The 16,090-nt window shown below is 46.9% G+C and overlaps 1 non-coding gene across 1 annotated transcript; it reads right to left on the bottom strand.

Moving 5' to 3' along the window:
* Positions 1-7,027: 7,027 nt before the first annotated feature.
* On the bottom strand, positions 7,028-7,100 carry TRNAS-UGA (transfer RNA serine (anticodon UGA)). Its single transcript has one exon. It is a non-coding gene; the product is annotated as a tRNA-Ser (tRNA).
* Positions 7,101-16,090: the final 8,990 nt, after the last annotated feature.

Genomic DNA, 16,090 nt, shown 5'->3' with positions numbered 1-16,090 from the left:
GCCGGAGGAGGCCCATTCACGCCTGCCGCCCCCGAAAGTCGGCCAGTCAGCGGAGGAGGCCCGGTTTGGCCTACCCCCCCTTGCACTCGGCCAGTCATCAGAGGAGGCCAGGTCCGGCCTGCCACGCCTTGCACTCGGCCAGTCACCGGAGGAGGCCAGGTCCGGCCTGCCACGCCTTGCACTCGGCCAGTCACCGGAGGAGGCCAGGTCCGGCCTGCCACCCAATCATCATCAGCCTGACTATACCCACTGCAGGGCTAAGGCCTCTCCGATATTTCTCCAATTAATCCGGTTCTGTGCTATCTGCATCCGCTTGACCCCTGCGAACTTTACTTCATCCGCCCACCTAACTTTCTACCACCCCCTGCTACGCTTTCCTTCCCTTGGAATCCAGTTTGTTACCCTAAGCGACCATCGGTTATCCTCTCTTCGTTCTACGTGTACTGCACATGCCCATTTCTTCTTAATTTCTACTAGAATGTCCCGGCAGGCCCAGTCTGGACTGCCACCCCCTGCAGCCGGCCAGTCAGCGGAGGAGGCCCATTCTGGCCTGCCACCCTCTGCAGTCGGCCAGTCAGCGGAAGGGGTCCTGTCTGGCCTGCCACCCCCCGCGGTCGGCTCGGTGCAGAGGGATGCCCGGTCTGGCCTGTCAGCCCCTGCCGTCGGCTCGGTACAGGAGGATTCCCGGTCTGGCCTGCCACCCCCTGTAGTCGGCCAGGTACAGGAGGATGCCCGGTCTGGCCTGCCACCCCCTGTAGTCGGCTCGGTACAGGAGGAGGCGCAGCAGGTATTGCGACCTCGTGGAAGTCGCCTGCCTCCATACAGCACCTAGGAGTCACCATGCTGTGGGCTCCAATGATCCGAGCCATGCACAGGACGGCTCGAGGCAGGTTTCCGCTATGGGAGGTGGCTTGTAGTCGAACTCCGCCAGGAACGAAGCCTCGATACGGGAGGCCTCCCTGGCCATGTGCTTAAAGTCCATGAACTGGCGGCGCCGGAGGTATGGCTGGTACCTTGGATGGCACCGATCTATTGCATGAGCCACCATATCTGGTTCCAGACTCCAGAATCTGCCCGCTCATACAGCTTTTGAAAACTGCGCAAAAATTCGAGGAAACCCTCGTTTTCGCCTTGCGTCCTGGCACAAAGCTCATATTTGATGCGGATGACGTAGTCAGGCGGCAAGAACTCTTCTCGAAAATCTTCTATCAAGTCCTGTTTTGTTGTGAATGGCCGCTTTCTACGCCTCCAGGTTGCTGCGGAACCTACTAAAGCTACAGGAATCACACGGGTGACCAGGGTACTGTCCAAAATTGCCATTGCCATCTGATAGTCGTCGAGTTCATGAAGAAAATCGCCAACAGATTTCTTTTCGGCGTATCCTTCAAACCTGAGCACGGGTAAATACAGCTGCAGATTGTTATCGCGATACAATGGAGTGGGCATTATCGAAACTGGCTCGCCTCCCATCATTTCTTTGAAATGTGCCTTTGATGCAAGTAGCTGGGACAGTAGGCCAATCATTCCGCTATCGAAATCCGACAGTTCGCTTTCCCGGTCTCCTAACTGTTCGTGCACAGAACCCGCATGGGTAGGAAGTGGAAATTCAGCTGTCAACTGGGCGCTTGCGCCAGTGAAGTTGAGATCATCCGCCATAGCTACGCACAAAAACATGGAACGTTCCCACTAAAGTTGCGACACTCGCGGGGCAAAGCAAAGATCGAGCAAAATTCCCGTTGGAGCCAGGTCCTTCAATGAAAGGGTCCGCGAGCCATGGTCTCGCCCGAGGAGTGACAAATCCAACCTCTTAAACATACCGGTTTATTCCGGATAAACATAAAAGCATTAAAAAAAAGAAACAACATCAGGCGCTACTGCGTTGAGAACATGCTGTTCATGCATGCTACAATAGAACACCGAAACGGGAAAAATGTCAGGGCTTTACCGCGGCGAGACAATACACACTGCTGAGCGAATATGGTGAGCAATAGGGCCAAAAGCTAACTGTGGCACAAGAACATTGCTCCTCGCATGACAAAAACTCACGTGAATGCGCCTAGGCCGTTTCTGCAGGCGCTCCTTTCATCTTCGCGTCGCCGGTCTTCCGATGTCCGTGCGCACCCCGCTGGCCCATGACGCTCGCTGCCAGCTTTGCGCTATCTCCCCGCCGGGGCAGAAAGGCCCCGCGCCTTGCTTCGGACGCGCTTATCTACCCTCGTCTTTCGCCGCTAACATCCCGCCCCTAAGATTATCTGATCGCACATGCGCACTCGCGCTGCCCGCGCAAACACAATACAAATAGGAAAATGCGCGCGCGGTTTAAAACACGTAAAAGGGCTGCGGAATCCCACTAGGTAATACACCATGCTAAGCTGGAACTTCCTCTCGTTTCTGTAAAATAACTCGTCCTACACGAACCACCTTCGAAGAACCTCCTCCTATGCCATTTCATAAGCGCTCAGAAATAAAAGAAGTTAGAGATACTCGCGTAGTTATCTGCGTGTTGTGAAGCGTTCCTCCCAGTGTTAAAATCAATAACTCGAATTAGTCCACGATATAATACAGGTTTTTTCTTTTTCAAGTCTGAGGCGTTCTTAGAAGCCTTAAATTTTAGCTTAAGCAAAATGTTTACATTCTCAATTCTACAGTGTTTGTTTTTTGATTAGATAAGCGTGTGTGCAAACGGCCTGCAATGAAGACATCCCTCGCAGCCTTCCGTCACGAGCGCAAGAGATGCAGCCTGTGTACATTTTTAAGATTCCTCGATATATATATATATATATATATATATATAAAAGCAGATCAATCAAGGGGAAATGAGGGTGCTCGTTATAATACATGAAGCAAAGAAGCCAACAGTCGGCGAGGCCAAGGAAAGCGTTGGGGATGGTATGTTTATGTCATTTTTTTTTTTTTTTTTTTAATGTTTACTTCGATAACCACAGAAATTAGTAATGTAATCTGTTTAGGGGAAAGATAATTAGACACAAAGTAGAAGAAAAAACAACGTGCCGATGGTGGGATCCGAACCTACGACCTCCGAATAACGCGTCCGGTGCTCTACCAACTGAGCTACATCGGTCGCTGTCCCCCCTGCTACTTTCTTGGGTATTTATGTTGTCTGTATACGAACCTTGAGAGTGTTCACCAGCGCCGCCCTCAGCCATAGCGGCGGACGTGGGACGTCCTTTTGTTACCGCCAGCGTCACGTAGAACGTGATCAAGAGCGAGGGCGAAAGCTGTGCTAGAACCCTCTTACGCTACCTATGGCTTCAAGACTGCCAGAACCGAGACCCCCGTAAGCTACAAGCAGATCAATCAAGGGGAAATGAGGGTGCTCGTTATAATACATGAAGCAAAGAAGCCAACAGTCGGCGAGGCCAAGGAAAGCGTTGGGGATGGTATGTTTATGTCATTTTTTTTTTTTTTTTTTAATGTTTACTTCGATAACCACAGAAATTAGTAATGTAATCTGTTTAGGGGAAAGATAATTAGACACAAAGTAGAAGAAAAAACAACGTGCCGATGGTGGGATCCGAACCTACGACCTCCGAATAACGCGTCCGGTGCTCTACCAACTGAGCTACATCGGCCGCTGTCCCCCCTGCTACTTTCTTGGGTATTTATGTTGTCTGTATACGAACCTTGAGAGTGTTCACCAGCGCCGCCCTCAGCCATAGCGGCGGACGTGGGACGTCCTTTTGTTACCGCCAGCGTCACGTAGAACGTGATCAAGAGCGAGGGCGAAAGCTGTGCTAGAACCCTCTTACGCTACCTATGGCTTCAAGACTGCCAGAACCGAGACCCCCGTAAGCTACAAGCAGATCAATCAAGGGGAAATGAGGGTGCTCGTTATAATACATGAAGCAAAGAAGCCAACAGTCGGCGAGGCCAAGGAAAGCGTTGGGGATGGTTCGTATACAGACAACATAAATACCCAAGAAAGTAGCAGGGGGGACAGCGGCCGATGTAGCTCAGTTGGTAGAGCACCGGACGCGTTATTCGGAGGTCGTAGGTTCGGATCCCACCATCGGCACGTTGTTTTTTCTTCTACTTTGTGTCTAATTATCTTTCCCCTAAACAGATTACATTACTAATTTCTGTGGTTATCGAAGTAAACATTAAAAAAAAAAAAAAAAAAAAATGACATAAACATACCATCCCCAACGCTTTCCTTGGCCTCGCCGACTGTTGGCTTCTTTGCTTCATGTATTATAACGAGCACCCTCATTTCCCCTTGATTGATCTGCTTGTAGCTTACGGGGGTCTCGGTTCTGGCAGTCTTGAAGCCATAGGTAGCGTAAGAGGGTTCTAGCACAGCTTTCGCCCTCGCTCTTGATCACGTTCTACGTGACGCTGGCGGTAACAAAAGGACGTCCCACGTCCGCCGCTATGGCTGAGGGCGGCGCTGGTGAACACTCTCAAGGTTCGTATACAGACAACATAAATACCCAAGAAAGTAGTAGGGGGGACAGCGGCCGATGTAGCTCAGTTGGTAGAGCACCGGACGCGTTATTCGGAGGTCGTAGGTTCGGATCCCACCATCGGCACGTTGTTTTTTCTTCTACTTTGTGTCTAATTATCTTTCCCCTAAACAGATTACATTACTAATTTCTGTGGTTATCGAAGTAAACATAAAAAAAAAAAAAAAATGACATAAACATACCATCCCCAACGCTTTCCTTGGCCTCGCCGACTGTTGGCTTCTTTGCTTCATGTATTATAACGAGCACCCTCATTTCCCCTTGATTGATCTGCTTGTAGCTTACGGGGGTCTCGGTTCTGGCAGTCTTGAAGCCATAGGTAGCGTAAGAGGGTTCTAGCACAGCTTTCGCCCTCGCTCTTGATCACGTTCTACGTGACGCTGGCGGTAACAAAAGGACGTCCCACGTCCGCCGCTATGGCTGAGGGCGGCGCTGGTGAACACTCTCAAGGTTCGTATACAGACAACATAAATACCCAAGAAAGTAGCAGGGGGGACAGCGGCCGATGTAGCTCAGTTGGTAGAGCACCGGACGCGTTATTCGGAGGTCGTAGGTTCGGATCCCACCATCGGCACGTTGTTTTTTCTTCTACTTTGTGTCTAATTATCTTTCCCCTAAACAGATTACATTACTAATTTCTGTGGTTATCGAAGTAAACATTAAAAAAAAAAAAAAAAAATGACATAAACATACCATCCCCAACGCTTTCCTTGGCCTCGCCGACTGTTGGCTTCTTTGCTTCATGTATTATAACGAGCACCCTCATTTCCCCTTGATTGATCTGCTTGTAGCTTACGGAGGTCTCGGTTCTGGCAGTCTTGAAGCCATAGGTAGCGTAAGAGGGTTCTAGCACAGCTTTCGCCCTCGCTCTTGATCACGTTCTACGTGACGCTGGCGGTAACAAAAGGACGTCCCACGTCCGCCGCTATGGCTGAGGGCGGCGCTGGTGAACACTCTCAAGGTTCGTATACAGACAACATAAATACCCAAGAAAGTAGCAGGGGGGACAGCGGCCGATGTAGCTCAGTTGGTAGAGCACCGGACGCGTTATTCGGAGGTCGTAGGTTCGGATCCCACCATCGGCACGTTGTTTTTTCTTCTGCTTTGTGTCTAATTATCTTTCCCCTAAACAGATTACATTACTAATTTCTGTGGTTATCGAAGTAAACATTAAAAAAAAAAAAAAAAAATGACATAAACATACCATCCCCAACGCTTTCCTTGGCCTCGCCGACTGTTGGCTTCTTTGCTTCATGTATTATAACGAGCACCCTCATTTCCCCTTGATTGATCTGCTTGTAGCTTACGGGGGTCTCGGTTCTGGCAGTCTTGAAGCCATAGGTAGCGTAAGAGGGTTCTAGCACAGCTTTCGCCCTCGCTCTTGATCACGTTCTACGTGACGCTGGCGGTAACAAAAGGACGTCCCACGTCCGCCGCTATGGCTGAGGGCGGCGCTGGTGAACACTCTCAAGGTTCGTATACAGACAACATAAATACCCAAGAAAGTAGCAGGTGGGACAGCGGCCGATGTAGCTCAGTTGGTAGAGCACCGGACGCGTTATTCGGAGGTCGTAGGTTCGGATCCCACCATCGGCACGTTGTTTTTTCTTCTACTTTGTGTCTAATTATCTTTCCCCTAAACAGATTACATTACTAATTTCTGTGGTTATCGAAGTAAACATTAAAAAAAAAAAAAAAAAAAAATGACATAAACATATCATCCCCAACGCTTTCCTTGGCCTCGCCGACTGTTGGCTTCTTTGCTTCATATATATATATATATATATATATATATATATATATATATATATATATATATATATATATATATATATATATATTTAGGTAGATCAATAAGGGGAAATGAGGGTGCTCGTTATAATACATGAAGGAAAGAAGCCAACAGTCGGCGAGGCCAAGGAAAGCGTTGGGGATGGTCCTCTTGCGTCTTTTTTTTTTAATGTTTGCTTAGATAATCACAGAAATTAGTAACGAATCTGTTTAGGGGAAAGATAATTAAACGCAAAGTAGAAGAAAAAACAACGTGCCGATGGTGGGAACCGAACCCACGACCTCCGAATATCGCGTCCGGTGCTCTACCAACTGAGCTACATCGGCCGCTGTCCTCCCTGCTACTTGCTTGGGTATTTGTGTTGCCTGTATACGAACCTTGAGAGTGTTCACCAGCGCCACCCTCAGCCATAGCGGCGGACGTAGAACGTCCTTTGTTACCGCCAGCGTCACGTAGAACGTGATCAAGAGCGAGGGCGAACGCTGTGCTAGAACCCTCTTACGCTACCTATGGCTTCAAGACTGCCAGAACCGAGACCCCCGTAAGCTACAAGCAGATCAATTAAGGGGAAATGAGGGTGCTCGTTATAATACATGAAGGAAAGAAGCCAACAGTCGGCGAGGCCAAGGAAAGCGTTGGGGATGGTCCTCTTACGTCTTTTTTTTAATGTTTGCTTAGATAATCACAGAAATTAGTAACGAATCTGTTTAGGGGAAAGATAATTAAACGCAAAGTAGAAGAAAAAACAACGTGCCGATGGTGGGAACCGAACCCACGACCTCCGAATATCACGTCCGGTGCTCTACCAACTGAGCTACATCGGCCGCTGTCCCCCCTGCTACTTGCTTGGGTATTTCTGTTGTCTGTATACGAACCTTGAGAGTGTTCACCAGCGCCACCCGGAGCCATAGCGGCGGACGTAGAACGTCCTTTGTTACCGCCAGCGTCACGTAGAACGTGATCAAGAGCGAGGGCGAACGCTGTGCTAGAACCTTCTTACGCTACCTATGGCTTCAAGACTGCCAGAACCGAGACCCCCGTAAGCTACAAGCAGATCAATTAAGGGGAAATGAGGGTGCTCGTTATAATACATGAAGGAAAGAAGCCAACAGTCGGCGAGGCCAAGGAAAGCGTTGGGGATGGTCCTCTTACGTCTTTTTTTTAATGTTTGCTTAGATAATCACAGAAATTAGTAACGAATCTGTTTAGGGGAAAGATAATTAAAAGCAAAGTAGAAGAAAAAACAACGTGCCGATGGTGGGAACCGAGCCCACGACCTCCGAATATCGCGTCCGGTATATATATATATATATATATATATATATATACTGCCACTGTTATATATACACTGTTATAAACAGTCCACCAGTCCACCACCACACACAACAGGGGTGGACTGTTTTTCTGAAACACATAGTTTAAATAATTTTTTTTTTTGTCATTAATCTATTCGTTTGTCTTTCCGCCATAATCTTCGCCTTGGGCATTTCAAAAGAAGTGAATGACAACGCCAACAGTGGCCTGCCCATCATCGCTCATTGTCAGTTTAGGTCTAGATTGAAACTTCACAAAGTATTATTTGAGACTTTTCCTTCGATTTTATAATCTATACACTTTGACAGAGGTCCGTTGTTTTCGGGGTCGGTGGTCATGCAGTTATTCAAACGAAATGCCTGATTTGTCAGCAAAATCGGCTCCTAATGCGTCACTGATATATACCCTATTCAGTATCAAGTTTAGCAGGTGCCAGCTTTGGCAACCCTTTATTGTTAAGCCGCCATAACGTTGTGCGGTGTAAATAAACGCACACAAAATCTCGTCTCCGACGCTTCGGTGCCAGTCTACTGGCCTCCTGCCAGCAGCGCACCGTTCATTAGTCGGACGCCTAAGGCGCTTCGCAACGCAGTCGAACCAAAGCTCAGATTTCACGTATGCTGTGTCATCAAACGCCCTAGGGGACCTCTCTCTCTCCCTCTCTCTCATTCTTTCACTATTTCTGAAGATGCGCCCGAGGTGCCATGGTTGCCAGCAGGGCTTCAAACACCTCACATGAATAAGCATATATATATTCTGTTCATATTTTCACACTGCTGGCGATTTCCAGGTTTCAGCGATGCGAGCAAATATCAGGCAGTCTTCAGTTTACTTCAGTCGTTCAGTCGTGTCCGACTCTTCGTGACCCTACGGACTATATCACGCCACGCTTTCCGGTCTCTCACTATCTTCCTAACATCACATAACTTCATCTACAGCGCCTCGAGGATGCCATCTAGCCATCGCGTTCGCTGCCTACCACTTCTTCGGTGACCCTCAACCTTTCCCAACATCAAATATTTCTCCAGCGACTCCTCTCTTCTCATCAGACGACCAAAGTAGCTGAGCTTTAACTTTAGCATTTCACCCTCCAATGAGCAGTCAGGGTTTATGGTCGACAATATCGACTGATTTGATCTTCTGGCCGTCCAAGGAACTCTCAAGAGTCTCCACCAGCACCACTATTCAAACGCGTCAATTCTTCGGCGGTCAGCCTTATTCTCAGTCCAACTCTCGCATCCATACATCTTAACTTGAAAGACCATAGCACGAGTTATACGGATCTTGGTTGGCCGTGTAATGCCTCTGCTTTTTACTAGGCGGTCAAGTCTAGCCATGGCTCTCTTTCCCAGAAGCTGGTGTCTCCTAATTTAAAGGCTGCAGTGGAGACTGCAGCCTTGAAATCCGGGGTAATCAGGGAGCCCAAGAAGAGAAAATCTGTCACAGCTTGCACTTCTTGTCCCTTGATGCTCCGGGACTTGATAGGGCAAGACGCCGTGATCTTTGTCTTTTTAATGTTTAATTTAAGTCTAAACTTCTCACTCTCTTCTTGAACGCGCATCAGAAGTCGCTTGAATTCCACTTCACTTTCTGTCATTAAAGTGGTATCAACAGCATATCTAAGGTTGTTGATACCTTTCCCATCAATATTCACTGCAGCTGAAGACTCGTCCAGACCGGCCTTCCTCATGATGCACTCAGAATATATATGTTACATAGGCAGGGCGACAGTATGCAGCCTTGTCTCACTGCTTTCTCAATCGAAAACCAATCAGTAAGGCCATGCCCAGTTCTGAGTGTAGCCTCTTGCCCTTCATACAGGTTCCTGAGGAGACAGATGAGGTGAAATTGAACTCCCATCTCTTGGAGAGCTTGCCACAATCTGCTGTGATCTACGCAGTCAAACGCTTTCGTATAATCAATATAGCAGAAGTAGATGGGTTTCTGGAACTCTTTCCATGACCCAGCGAAGGTTGGCAATCTGGTCTCTAGTTCCTCTGCCCTTGCGAAACCCAGCTTCCATGTCCGGAAGCTCCCGATCCACATACTGCTAGCAACCTACCTTGAAGGATTTTCAACGTCACCTTGCTAGCATGCGAAATAAGCGCGATTGTGTGGTAGCCAGAAAAATCTTTGGCACTGCCTTTCTTTGGAATGGGGATGTAAACTGACCTCCTCCTATCCTGTGGCCACTGCAGGGTTGTCCAAATTTGCCTACATAATGTATACAGAACGTTAACAGCGTCGTCATGGTTGACGGTTTGAAGCAACTCAGCTGGAATGCTATCAATTCCGCTACATTTCTTCTTAGCAAGGCTGGCTAAGGCCCATTCAACTTCGCTCTTCAGGATGCCCGGCTCGCGATCAGTAATCACAACCGTCTTACGTTGGGTTTGCACATCTGGGTGCTTCTTGTACAGTCCTTCTGTGCCTTCCTGCCACCTCTTCGTTATCTGTGAGGCTTCAGTGAGGTCCCTGCCTCGTTTGTCCTTTACCACGCCCCGCTTATCACATAAGCTTCCTTTGATATCTTTGATTGTCTTATAGAGAGCTCTTGTGTTTCTCAATTGGCTGTTGCCGTCAACTACTTGGCATTGTATGTTAAGGAAGGCATTCTTATCTCTTCTTGCTATTTTCTGGAAACCCGCATTAGGAACCTTGTATTTTTCTATTTCTCCCATAACTTTTCCCATCATGCTCTCCTCAGTTATTTGCAAAGCCTCTTCAGATAACCAGTTTGCTTTCTTGCATTTCATTTGCTTTGAAACTACCTTAGTAGCAACTTCTTGTATTATATCACGAACATCAGTCCTCTTCTCTTCAGGCTCTCTGTCTTCTGGACCTAATTATTGAAATCGAATCCTTACTTCCACAGCATATTCTGATGGAATTTGAACCAGATCATACCTGAAAGGCCTTCTAGTTTTCTGCGTTTTCTTCAATGGAAGCTTAAATTTGGCTACAAGAAGCAAATAATTGGTGCCACAATCAGCCCCAGGCCTCGTTTTTACTCCTTGTATAGCGCTTATAAAAACCCTGCCGGCAAAGAATATAATCAATCTGATTCCTGTACATACCGTCCAGTGAAGTTCATGTGTACAGGCGCATCATGTGCTGTTGAAAAGGAGTGTTCGCTATGGTCAGGTTGTTTTCTTGACAAAACTCTACTAGCCTCTGTCCAGTTTCATTTGGCTCACCAAGACCCGCACTTGCCTGTAATTCCGGATATTTCTTCACTCCCTACCTTAGCATTCAGTCGCCTATGAGAAAAAAGACGTCTGATCAATGAGTGCGGTCTAAAATGCATTCCAGGTCGCAATAAAATCTCTCAACGTCAGCTTCTTCAGCAGTAGGGGTTGGTGCATAAACTTGAATAACTGTTATGTTGAAAGGGTGACCTTGGATCCGAAGTAAAATCATTCGGTCGTTTTGGGGGTTGTAACCTAGCACTGCTTTGCCCATTCTTATGTTTACTAAGAAAGCGACCCCATTTCTTCTCTTGGATTCGTGCCCACAGTAAAAGACATAATGGTCGCCGGAATTCAGTTCTCCCATTCCGGTCCACTTGAGCTCGCTGATACCCAATATCTGCCCATTTCTCGCTTGACGATATCCAGTTTAGCTTGCGTCATAGATCTTACATTTCATGTTGCTATGTGATATATCTCCTTGCAACATAGGACTTTCCGGTCGCTTCCCGACACATCCACAACTGAGCGTCCTTTTGGGTTTAGCCCAGCCGCTTCATTCGTCCTGGAGATACTAGGAATCGCCCTGTGTTCATCCCCAGTAACATGTGGGAAGCCGTCCAACCTCGGGGGCTCATCTTCCGGCGCCATATCATTAATGCTATTCATCATCATCATCATCATCAGCCTGATTATGCCCACTGCAGGGCGAAGGCCTCTCCCATATCTCTCCACTTAACCCGGTTCTGTGCTAGCTGCATCCACTTGACCCCTGCGAACTTCTTAATCTCATCCGCCCACCTAACTTTCTGCCGCCCCCTGCTATTATTGCTATTATTGCTATTATTGCTATTAATGCTATTATGACTGGTCATAGGGTTTTCTTGGCAGGAAATACTGGATTGGGTGGACAATACCTTCTCCAGTGAATCACATTTTGTCAGAACTCTCTACCGTCACCTGTCTATCTTGGGTGGCCATACACAGCAGAGCTCACGACTTCATCGAGTTTCGCAAATCCGTCCGCCTCGACAAGGCAGTGATTCATGAAGGGGATCAGGCATTCTAGGTCTTACTTAATGCCACCGATTATCCGCACAACATGTTGGAATGCCTGATCATCTGAAACCAGGCTTACATGTATCACGAAAGACGCTGTTGTAGTTCAGAATTTCCCTTTGTGAATATTTCATTGCAGATGTGGGTGTATACCGACAAATCTATACGAATAATTATATATCATGTCTGGAAGTAGAATATATGGAGCATTTTCTCCTCTCCTGCAGGAAGTTCGCCCTTATGAGAAAGATCTACCTGGAGGTCAGTCTGTTCAGTTTAAGCATCCCCTTGTCTCTACCAGCTTTACTATCGTTCAATACGAGCGGCTAGAGATTTGCATTGCGCTCAATATGTGGGAGCCTTCTTGATTGCATGGTATCCTTTGGTAGGGTGAATTCATCTTTTAAATTTCTTCAAGGTTGTTTTCTCGAATATTATGTTTGTTATTTTACTTTAAATGCCCCTTTGTTTTAATCAATACATTGTTTTAAAATTCCCGATTCTGCCGTAACCGCGTGTGGGAAATTTCCATGTATACGAAACTACACCTAGGCCAATTGCCTCTTGGGTACGTACCATGTTTCAAAAGAACTAGTACGATGTATTGCCTGCACCAGGCACCGGAACTCACTTGACGGGCATGCCAGTCCGCGTACCCTGTTGTTGTACTCTAATTTCATAGCACATACCCACATTGGGGGAGCGGTCAAGAATTGGGGTGCACAGCTATTTGTTTTTGTTTTTTTGTTGTATAATTACATAAAAAAATGAATGGAAATGAAATGTCCCCTCTACCTTTGTTTCTGCGACCCGCCTTTCGTCCTCAGCTTCGTCATCACCACACCTCATTAAATTGAGTAATGCTACCTCCCTTTTACGAAGAAAGGAGCTCCTCCGACGCCATACACTACACATATAAAACCATGTGCGGTAAGCTTCCCCCGCAGTCTAACCCGTGCAGAGGAGGTGGTGCTTCGGATAATTCGAGTTGGTGCGATCCTAGCCCCTGCAGTGACTAAAACGTAGTCCCAGTTCCGATATACTGAAGACGATATCTACCGCCTGCTGTGGGAATGTCCAGAGCTGAGGCCAACGCGGATGCTGTACCTGGTAGCAGCTAGCTTCTCCACCCAAAATCCGTCGTCATATGCCGCTTTGACGCGGGGACCGAATCAATGTTCACTATTCGACATGATTACATCAAACAATCTTTTTTTTCATTTATTTAACCATACCTTTCATCCTTCATAACATTCAGTTTCACCCCCAAGGCAATAAACATCGCAAAAAAGTGGCATAGCTGCCCCTTAAAATGTGCCATGTTCAAAAAACGTCAAGAAGAAGAGGTAAAAGAAGACCAACAGCATAAATAACAGTGGCAGCCGGGCTGGGAACTTGCACCCAAAGCTTGGCCAATGTCTCAATTTATTTAGGGCCTTTGCGTTGGAGGGAACGGGAAGAACCAGCCCGGCGGCTCATACATGGCGGCCTCAATCCGATCCAGTGACGTGCTGCGTTCGAACGAGGGCGCTGACTGCGGCTTCCCCAGCACACTTGTTCACGGCGACTGCAGTGCCTACAGGTCAGATCATGCTGAGGGTTCAGGAGAAGAGAGCACTGCACTTCTTAGGAGCGCCGGCTGTGTCTTGCACACAGGTCAGTTGAATTCATTGAATTTCACTGGTAAATGGGAAGAAAATGGAGTTGCAGGTGACTGTAACGTGGTGTTCTTGCTCGTTTTCTTTAGTGTTAACAGAGAAAGGCTCGCTACACATTCTCGGGCATGGTATCGCAGGATTACGCAAACGCTAGGGATGACTTTCAATGTTGTGAAAAAGGGGGGGGGGGGGGGCGGGGGTTAGATGAGTGCCAAGATGGAAGTGCGCCTATCACCTGCCTCGGAGCATGTGAACATCGCCGTCGCAATCTTCCATGTGCTGAATGGCTGTAATTTCCGGCTTATACTTTCAGTGATACATCAAGCTATAAACGAGAATCAGTACGCGTTTCGTTCATGTTTCCTGAATTACTGAGACAAATATGGTATCGTGCGATAAATGCATCCACGGGCCGGACAATGTGCCTTAACTAGGCACCTGGGAGGAGGGTGGCTTTCACTGAGTTTAGCGGTTTAATCAACATAGTTCGGGCATCGTAAGTCCGTTCACGTGTGCATTGATTATGTGCCGTTCTAATTGGGACAATGAACAACAACTAATTAGCAAGGACACGAGTTATAAGACACGTGAGTATTTCTGACAGTATAGAAGTACCATGTCCGCGGTCCTAAGGCGCCTCCAAACGCCTCATAACGACGCTGTGTGAACGAACTTTCTGGCAGTTTATTACCTTGGCTCGGGATGTGACCTCGATTCCAATCGCTAGAATTATTGGGCTATAGTCGTGCTTTACTACAACACATGCTGTAGAGAATGTTTCGTTTTGTGCAGCAACGACCTGCTAGGGCTCTATAATATTACCAATTGCAAAACTTCCGGTAGTACCTATAAGTGAATTAATTGGTTCACAGGAAAGGAAAGGCAAAGTATCTGTCACACTTGTTCTGGGAGGAAAGGAAGGAAGGTAGGAGTGAAAGCGGAGAGATAAAAAGGGGTGCCGTATTTGGAGGGCTCCGGATTAAGCTCGACCACCTGAGGATCTGTAACGTGGACTGACATCGCAATGGACACGGGCGCCCCTTCGTTTCGCCTCTATCGCAACGCAGGAGCCGGCGGCCGGGATCAAATACGGTTACATTTTTCAAAATTCGGGTGTTTACAGGCAGAGCTTGCACCCCCGGTCTTTACACAAAACTGCATCCAAGTTTCAAACTTTCAGATTGCTGATAAATGCACACCCACTTGGAAAAAAAAGGTGATGAAATCCAGTAGCAAACATTTTTGGACGTTATACAGCCACAGAGGTAATTTAAATGCTAAAACAACCCGCATTTAGGAAAGCAATAACAACAAATACCTATAGATTTAATTAGCCGCGTCTAGATGAAACCACAATCATCAAACAACCATAAATGGCTAAGACGAGCCACTTGCTTCGAGCGAGGTATTCCAAATGGCATGATGAAGGATATCTGAAGACAGGCTAATCGAATTTTCAAGCTTTTTTTGTGAAAAATCAGTGCCAGAATCTGCATTTGCTGACTTGAAACAAGTGTTAAATATGGCAGTATGATTTGTGCCATGATAATAGAACTGATGACACCAAAGGACATTCGCATTTTTTCATATTGTGTCGCGATACATCGTAATTACTGATATCTCCCACGTTTACGGCATCAGCGATTCGTTTTGACCGTGGTGTTACTCCCTGTCACTAAACGCATGTTGTAAATGAGCAACAAGTGCACAATGTTGGCGAGTCTTAGGCGCTATAGTGCCTGGTGGTGTCTCTACTCTTTTTCAGTTTGCCAAACAGAATATCAAAGCAAAACGAATGCGAAATACAGAAAAGATTACTTACGAAGCTTGCAATAAGCCAGGCTTTCATAAGTAGGGTGATGCTCGCATCTCACAGTGCGTCTTCTTTAAGCGCCACTTGCGCTGCTAAGTATCGCTGAGCTGGTAACACCTTCTCACCTGACTGAGATTGTTATTGCATCTATATGTACATAATGAAACAACAACGAAAGTATGCCTAGCATTTCCACAACGCTAGTGGCATGATGTTTTATAGTCTACTATCACATATCAATATTATACAAATGGATCTCTCCAATGTATAGAGAAAATTTAGATGAACAGCTAGGCGGAAATATAAATAACTGTACGCCATAATACTGTTCCTTCTGGTTTTTCAATCCGTGGCCGTCACATTGCATCTGCAGAGGCTGGCTTTAGGCAGCAAAACATTGGAAGGGCGTGTAAACTCTACCCCTAATAATCCGCGACGTGCCAATCATAACGGTCAAACATCGTTCAGGTATTGAAAAGTTCAGATAGAGAACAAAAAACGACCCGAACCACAGGTGAGCAAGATAAAACTGAAATTGTATTGGATTATATATACATATATAAGCTTCGACACCATAAATTCGTAAATAAACCATCACAGTCATCAGTGGTGCTAATATACTGTAACACAACATTTCTGAGCCAAAGATGTGGGGCACAGAAAACAGGCAGCACTTCCACTCCCACCCTCTTCATCTTCGTCCAACTACCCCGGAGTTCCTCATCATCGCCATCTGCAATCAATGGCGTCATCAACGCGGGGAAGCGGGTAGACATCCTTTT

Source organism: Amblyomma maculatum, chromosome 3, assembly GCF_055883805.1.
Source record: "Amblyomma maculatum isolate TAMU_Amacu chromosome 3, ASM5588380v1, whole genome shotgun sequence".
Lineage (NCBI taxonomy): Eukaryota > Metazoa > Arthropoda > Arachnida > Ixodida > Ixodidae > Amblyomma > Amblyomma maculatum.
The sequence above is the reverse complement of the archived record's forward strand: the minus strand, read 5'-3'. Positions and strand labels throughout refer to the sequence as shown.